The 8522-nt window shown below is 41.5% G+C and overlaps 1 pseudogene across 1 annotated transcript; it reads right to left on the reverse strand.

Moving 5' to 3' along the window:
* Positions 1-1762: 1762 nt before the first annotated feature.
* LOC105506895 lies at positions 1763-3629 on the reverse strand (annotated as a pseudogene). Its single transcript, XR_001001006.1, has one exon. The product of XR_001001006.1 is annotated as a keratinocyte-associated transmembrane protein 2 pseudogene (transcript).
* Between the last annotated feature and the right edge of the window lie 4893 nt (positions 3630-8522).

An 8522-nucleotide genomic window follows, 5' to 3' on the forward strand; every position in this document is an offset into this window, starting at 1 on the left:
CACTATCTGGTATATTCTTTGTTTACCATTCTTCCCTCCCTCTTTCTCCCTGACCTCAAATACAAACTGCTTAAGGCAGGAATTTTTTTGTATATGTTTTATTCACCGCTATATTTACAGCATCAAGAACAGGGCATGGTACAAAGAAGGTGCTTGGTATATATTTGTTCAATTAATGAATTAATTTAAATTTGAATTTCCAGCCTCCAAAGCCCCTTGGAATACTTATATGTTAGCAAAATTTTAAAGGCGACATGCAAAAGATTTATCTGGATTGTTTGTTAACAAATGAGGAATACTGGTATTCTCCTTCAGATGTAATTATGCAAATAATCCTCAGATCACAGGTTTAAAACAATAAAGTGTGTCCCTTAGGACTCTTAGGCAGCTAGTTATAGACAATAAAACTCAAATGGGCCCATAGAAAAAGAGAATCTTGTGGTTCACAAAATAAAAAATTGCAGGTGTAGTTCTTCCATCATATATGGGTTGACCCAGGGATGTAACCAAATCCTATTTCTATCCCTCTCTCCGCTCGACCTTTCATAGCTAGATTTATCCTTGGATTCTACTTGGTGGTAAAATGGCAGCTACCATTCTAGATGTTACCTTTGCTCGCCACACCATCCATCAGAAAAGAACGGTGATTTTGAAGTTGATCTCTGGCACAGAGTTTGGGATTCACTCTCTCTCTCTCTTTGGCTTGAATTGTGTCCCTTCTTCATTTCCACCTCAGTCATTGTGACCAGTGTCAGGGGTGGACAATGCTGATTGGCCAAGCCATCCAGGGCCCACCTCTAGAGCTGAGGTGGATGAGTGAGGTTAATATGACCACAGCCATGTGGTTGAGGAGTGAATGTTTCAAAGAAAAATTTAGGGTGCTATTGGAGAAAGAATAGGAACATGCATCCTAGGGAGGAAGCCAACACAAGACCTAGCTTTGGGTGTTCTCTTTCAGGTAGTTGACGTTATTTGTTCCCCAGACTGGTGGTGATGGACCACAACTGTGTGGACCCCTTTCTAATCTCACTTAGGTGATATTTTTGTTCCCCCTTTTTTTCTGTAGATATTTCAAATACTCACTGTGCTCCACAAATCCCCTACCTTGTCCTACTCCTTCTTAGCAAATGATCTCGATGCTAATTCATAGAGAAAATAGAATTAGACAAGTATGCCATTTCTACCACCTGACCATCCAATTCACAAACTCATTTACATTTGTGCTCATTCGTACCTAGTCCCTTGTAATCTTAAGAGCTGGAATTAGCAGACTATCCTCTGTGGGCCTGTCACACTTTTTTGTAAGAGAAAAATGTTATAGGAAGACAATTATACTCATTTGGTTAAGTATTGCCTTTAGCAGCCAGGCATGGTGGCTCATGCTGCTTTCCCTCAATCTACCAGTGTGCTCAATATCAGACTTAAAACAAAACAAAACATTCTCTTGGTTCTTCGACACTCTCATGACCCTGCTCTATCTTTTATTTTCCCTTCTCATCCAAACTTCTTTTTGTATATATACATATCTTTGCCATTTATTTTTAAAAATCTTATTCAAAATACTAAATAATACAGTTTCAGATATAAAAAAATTACTGCAATAAAACAATTTGGAGGTGTTTCCATTGCACTTCCCTTCCTTATTAGGAAAGTACACTGTCCACCTGAGAGACAGGACGGACGGCGTAGCACAAGCCCACTGGCTCACCTGGGCCCTACTTAACATATATTATGTTTTCTAAAGGGTTGTAGTGACACTTGTAAGTCAACCATGGTTCAAATCACATATTTACATATTGATCAGTTCTTTATGATAGACACAAATGAAATATAGTAAATAATTTCCAGTTGCCATAAAAAACAAAAACAAAGGAAAACAAGTGTGGAGGAAAAAAGGTCATTGTACACAAATATACTTTATGTATACAAACAACTTCATTCAGGTGTAATTTTAATTTGCAATACAGTATTATTTAAGTGATAATGGCCCCTAAGATTTATTCAGATTTACTATAAAATAATAAATGAAGTAAACAAATGTGATATAATTTTAAACTCTGCTCAATGCTTGAAACCTTAGAGGAATCCATGCTACAATCAATTGCTAACTAAAGGCAACTGTACATGTATGTAATATTTTACCACAGTTTCCACTTCTAAATTTAATATAGTAATTCAAACCAAAACAAATAGTATCTCTGTAACATTTTATCTATGTCCACTGCAAGCTGCAGAATCTATGTTGCAAGATTTCTTGACACATTTAATGTTTTACCTAAAATTGTGGTCAGATTGAGCAATATCGTTATCCTAAATTATGTTTAAATTATCTAAAAATATCCAAAGCAGTTTTCTTGGAAGAAAAAAAAATACCACTCAAATCCAAAGAATTATCACACATATCCTTGTACATTACAGTTTGGGACCACAAAAAAATGTGTGGTTAAAAAATAGTATTTGAAGGGCAGAGAATGAATATGAGTCAGTACCAGATATGTTACAATTTAGTTACAAGTTTGGGAACTTTTAAAAGTAGCATCACTAATACTTCCAGAAAAAGCACGATAAATCTAAAACAATAAAAACTAACAGTGTAAATATAAGGTAATGCTTAACTCGCATTTTGGACACCTGATTAAACTCACCTCTAAAAGTACAGATAAAACATTATATACTTCTTGTTTGTGACATTTAATTTCCAAAGCACCAAGGCAAAAGAGAGACCCACCTCTCATTTAAGTACCAATTGCCTATGTCAAACATCGGCACAATATCATATAAAAAGTCAAGCAAATAAAATTACATAATAAACAAACTCAAATCACAAGACTTTAAAAAATATAATTATTGGTAATCTTCAAAGAAGACATTGCCTCATTAACATTGTGATCTAGGCAATGGTATTCCACTGTTTTGAAACAAAGGTCATCACGCCATTTCCTGTTTTGAACCAGAAGAAAAATCTTCCTTTTGTTGCGATATGTAATGTAGACAATAGCAATGCAAAAAGCAAAATTAATAAGATGAGAAAAGAAATGGCTGTCTTCCTCTTCTATATTTGAGGATGGCATCTTAAAAGATTTCACTGACTGTTCAATTTCCGTGTAATCCCTGTTTTCTTCCAAGGTGTCATCAGACTCGTCGTCGTCCCTGGGGTCCATGGTCCAGCCATAGTCTGGTTCTCCGTAATCACCACTGTCCAGAGTGTCTTTGGCTGTGGATGGAGAACTGTTCAGCATGAGAAGATCCCCCTTCTCTATGCTAGGATCTTCATTGTTATCAGCTTCCTCTTGAGACAGAGGTGTAGGGGAGGGATGAGGAGCCACAGATGCTCCTCCACTTTTCTCAGTACTCGGTGTAGGAGGGAGGGTGGTACTGACTTGGGAAATAGAAGGTTTGGTTTGTTTTTCATGTGTTAAAGCATTCACATTCGGGGTAGAAATATCTGAGTTAAGTACAGTTTGGCTCAGTGAATCAGTCCGTGATACAACACTGGATAGAGTGGCAGACACGAGCAGGAGGGCCAAGACCAGCAGCCGCGCCAGCCCCGCAAGGGCTTGGATGGCCGACCCGAGCAGCAGTTTTGCTTGTGAGAGCTTCCTCATCCTCCTCAGGGCAGCAGCGACCATAATGGACTCTTCTTTTCTTTCTTTCTTTTTTTTTTTTTTTAGATGTATTCTCACCCTATTGCCCAAGCAGGAGTGCAGTAGCATGATCTTGGCTCACTGCAACCTCCGCCTCCTGGGTTCAAGCAATTCTCCTGCCTCAGCCTCCCAAATAGCTGGGATTACAGGTGTGTGCAATCATGCCCACCTAATTTTTGTATTTTTAGTAGAGACAGGGTTTCATCATTTTGGCCAGGCTACTCTTGAACTCCTGACCTCAGGAGATCCTTCTGCCTTGGCCTCCCAAAGTGCTAGAATTACAGGCGTAAGCCACCACACCCAGCCCCAAGCTTCTTAAAAGTGTTGTTTTTGGCTGGATGTGGTGGTTCACACCTATAATCCCAGCACTTAACAGAGGCCAAGGTGAGAGGATTTCTTGAGCCTAGGAGTTTGAGACCAGCCTGGGCAACATAATGAGACTCGTCTCTACAAAAAAATGTTAAAATTAGTTAGCTGTGGTGGTGCATGCCTGTAGTCCCAGCCGTTTAGGAGATTGAGGTGGGAGGATCACTTAAGCCTGGGAGGTTGACGCTGCAGCAAGCTATGATTGTGCCACTGCACTCCTGCCGGAATGCAGTGACAGTAAGATCCTGTCTCAGAAAAAAAGAAAAAAGGAATATGATCAGTCTCATATTCCTCACCTTCCAGTCACTTCTCAAACTACTTCAGTCTTCATCATTTGCTGTTAGTTAACTAGTCAATGAGGTCAATAAGTTTAATTAATTAAACCATTTAGTTAACAAGGTAAAATATTTGCGGGGTAGCCACTATGTGCCAGGTACTGTTCTAGGCTTTGAGCAGTGACAAAATTGGCAGAAACTCTTGCTGAGTGGAATTGGTAATCTAGTGACGAGACAATGAACAAAATAATCAGTAAAATATCCAGCATGTTAGAAAATAATAAGTGCTATGGAGAAGAACCAATCAAGGAAGGGAGATGGGGAGTGCTGGAAGGGAGTGTGGGGTTAGATCTTGAAAGGTTGGTCGTCTGAAACACACAGGACTGGAAAAAAAAAAAAAGGAGAGTGGTCAGGGAAGGTCTCACTGCGAAGATGACGTTTGAGCAAAGAAGGTGAGTTAGTGAGCCCTTGGCAGAGGGAACAGCAAGGGTAAGAACCCTCGTATGGAAGTGTCTGGAATGTCCAAGGAACTGCAAAGACCAATATCACTGGAGTCAATAGGAATATGGGGTACAGTGATAAGAGATGGGGTTGGAGAGGTGACGGGGGACTATGTTACTTAGAGCCTTACATGCCATTCTAAAGATTTTGGCTTTTGGCCGGGTGCGGTGGCTCATGCCTGTAATCCCAGCACTTTGGGAGGCCAAGGCCGGTGGATCCCTTGAGGTCAAGAATTTGAGACCGGCTGGGCGCGGTGGCTCAAGCCTGTAATCCCAGCACTTTGGGAGGCCGAGACGGGCGGATCACAAGGTCAGGAGATCGAGACCATCCTGGCTAACACGGTGAAACCCCGTCTCTACTAAAAAAATACAAAAAACTAGCCGGGCAAGGTGGCAGGCGCCTGTAGTCCCAGCTACTCGGGAGGCTGAGGCAGGAGAATGGCGTGAACCCGGGAGGCGGAGCTTGCAGTGAGCTGAGATCCGGCCACTGCACTCCAGCCTGGGTGACAGAGCGAGACTCCGTCTCAAAAAAAAAAAAAAAAAAAAAAAAGAATTTGAGACCAGCCTGGCCAACATGGTGACACCCCATCTCTACTAAAAATACAAAGTTTAGCCAGGCATGGTGGCACATGCCTGTAATGCCAACTACTTGGGAGGCCAAGGCAAGAGAATCGTTTGAACCTGGGAGGCAGAGGTTGCAGTGAGCTGAGATTGCACCACTGCACTCCAGCCTGGGTGACAGAGCGAGACTCTGTCTCAAGAAAACACAGCAACAATAGATTTTGGCTTTTGTTCTGAATGATTTCACTCCAAATGATTTGGGGTATTATTAAAGAGTTTTTGAGCCAAGAAGTGATATGACCTTATTTAGCATTCTAAAGAGATCCCTCTGGCTCCTCCGAGGGAAGCCAGGTAGGAGATTCTTGCAATTATTCAGAGATGATGGTGGCTTGGATATGGCACTTGCTGGAGAACTGTTCCAGTTCTGAATATATTTTGAAGACAGAGGTAACAGAGGATTGCTATAAATTAGATGTGGTATAGAATGAAGAGGGAAGTCAAGGATAATTCCAAAGTTTTTGGCCTAAGCCACCAAAAAGGTAGAGTTGTCATCAACGGAGATGAGCAAGATTGCATGAGGACCAAGTTTTAGAGGAAAGATCAGGAATTTGTTTTGGGGCAAACTAAGTTTGAAAGGTCTTTTGGACATTTAAGTGAAAATGTCTAGTATACAGTTAAATATATGTCAGGAGATCAGTAGAGAGGTCAGGGTTGGAGATAAACATTTGCAAGTAAATATATAGATCACAGTTAAAAGTCATGTGACTAGATGACATCACAAAGGGAATGGCTGAGATAGAGAAGTGTATATAGGTTCTGAGTCCTGGGTACTCCAATTTTAAGAAGCCCAAAAAATTAGGAGAGAGTCTGAAAAAGCAGCAGCCCATGAGATGGAAGGGAAACAAAAAAACCAGGATCTATGATGTCATGAAAGCCAATTAAGGAAAGTGCTCAGAGGAGGAGGAAGCAAACAATGGGGTTAAATAGAGCCAGGTGTGGTGGCCCATGCCTGTAATCCTAGTACTTTGGGAGGCCAAGGCAAGAGGATCATTTGAGTCTAGGAGTTTGAGACCAGTTTATTGTCCCTGAGCAACATAGGGAGACCCCATCTCTACGCCTGTGGTACCAGCTTTACCTGGGAGGATGAGGTGGGAGGAGCTGTTGAGGCTGCAGTGAGCCGTGGGTGTGCCACTGCACTCCAGCTTTGGCAACAGAGTGAGACCCTGTTTCAATCAATCAATCAATCAATCAATCAATGCTAGTAATAGGACCAGTAAGATGAGGACTAAGAATTGACCATTGAATTTAGCATCTTGTGGATCACTGGTGACCTTGACAAGAACAGTTCTGGTGGAATGGTGGGTACAGAGCTTGATTAGAGTGTGTTGAAGACACAATGAGAGGAGAAGGATCAGAGACAGAGAAGACAGAAAAATTTTGAGGAGGTTTTGCCTGAAAGGCAACAGAAAAACTACATTCTATTTGAGAAAACCAAAGGCAATTGTTCTTTCTGATTTTGATTTTCTGTTATCTTTGACACTGTACGCTCCCTTCCCCTTGGCTTCCAAGACTTCCACCTGCCAACATCTGCATCTTTGTGCCTAAGGACTTTTGAATCCTGCAGGCACCAAAGGAAATGCTCAGAAATTACCACCCCTAGGAGCAGCCCTCCACCAATGGGTGATGGGAGTTGGTGGATAAATATCACAGCTCCTGTAGGGATAATTCTGAGGCTCATGGTTTTATATCACACCAAGCCAGTGGTAGCTAGGCTCAAGGACACACCCTCTATTAGTTGCCTTTACTTCCTTGTCCCATTTCTTCACTTCCCAGATGGTTTCCTTGTACATCCCAAATAAATTACTTGCATTTGAATTCTTGTTTCAAAATCTGCTTCTTGGGGAAGCAGATTTAAATTAATTTAAATCTTAATTTAATTTAAATTAAATTAAGACACTGTGTATTTAGATTTAATCTAAAACTTAATAAAGCTCAAATGCACCATGCTACACAATGAATACTAACTTTCAGTTTATAATTAGCATATTTGCAATTAAAGGCCCCTTCTTAAATAATTTTGGGGAAATGCAACAAAGTCTTTAGAAAACGGAAAGACTGAGAAAGCTTCCTTTTGCAAGTAATTCCTAGCCTTCTTTTCTTTTTCTACCTGTGATAAATAAGAAATATGTATTTGATCTTTGTCCCCAGTTCCTGACACGGAATTCTAAAACCCTTGGAATTTCCCAAACGATAGGGGTGATAGTGTTACTATAGGTAGGCAGATATGGGCAGGGCATGAGAGGCCTCCCTACCCACCACCCAACCAGGAACATCAGGTGCCCATCAGATGATGGTCATGCAGTTGATAACTTTCTCTCTAAATAATCATTTATTAGCCAGTGCCAGGGAAAGGCAGTCTCCCAAGAGATGGGAAACACCTGAAACTAGTGACTAGCTGCTTCCAGGTGAGATCTCAGAAGTTGGGTGGGTGGGCTCAAGCATGCACATTAAGAGGCAAAATGGTGGAATTTAAACCCTTGACTGGTAAGGGAAAAACGCTTCAAATGAGCATGGGCACAATGTCAGTAAACACAGGATCAGCGCATGCAGTCCTTCCCTAGTGCTGGCAGGCCATTGTGCATGCAGACAGCCCACCCCAAGGGAAGAATCAGGGGAGAAGGACGCAACCCCCTGGAAGCGTGTCATTGTATAACACCCCAGGCCAAAGGTCTAACAGGGCATGGTGTTTGACTCTCTCACGTCGCCCACTTGGCCCTCTTCCAAATGTACTTTACTTTCTTTCATTCCTGCCTAAAACTTTTTAATAAACTTTCACTCCTCCTCTAAAACTTGTCTTAGTCTTTCACTCTGCCTTATGCCGCCTTGGTCAAATTCTTTCTTCTGAGAAGGCAAGAATTGAGATTACTATCTACCTGTATGAATTCGCCACCAGTAACATGCTTTGGTGCCACATGACTTAGACATGTTCCCTAGTGGTAAAAATAAGAGCATCTTTTGTTATTCATAATAAGTCTCTTCCAACCATACTAAGGTGACTTTTGGGGAACCCCTCAATGGCTTCAGGATAGGGGCTGATTGCCAGAGCAACTAACCTTGTGAAACTTTCAGCCCCCGCTCAGGACTTCTGGGGAGGAGAGAGAGAGATGCTGGAGACA

The sequence above is a fragment of the Colobus angolensis genome, unplaced genomic scaffold, assembly GCF_000951035.1.
Source record: "Colobus angolensis palliatus isolate OR3802 unplaced genomic scaffold, Cang.pa_1.0 Scaffold141, whole genome shotgun sequence".
NCBI lineage: Eukaryota > Metazoa > Chordata > Mammalia > Primates > Cercopithecidae > Colobus > Colobus angolensis.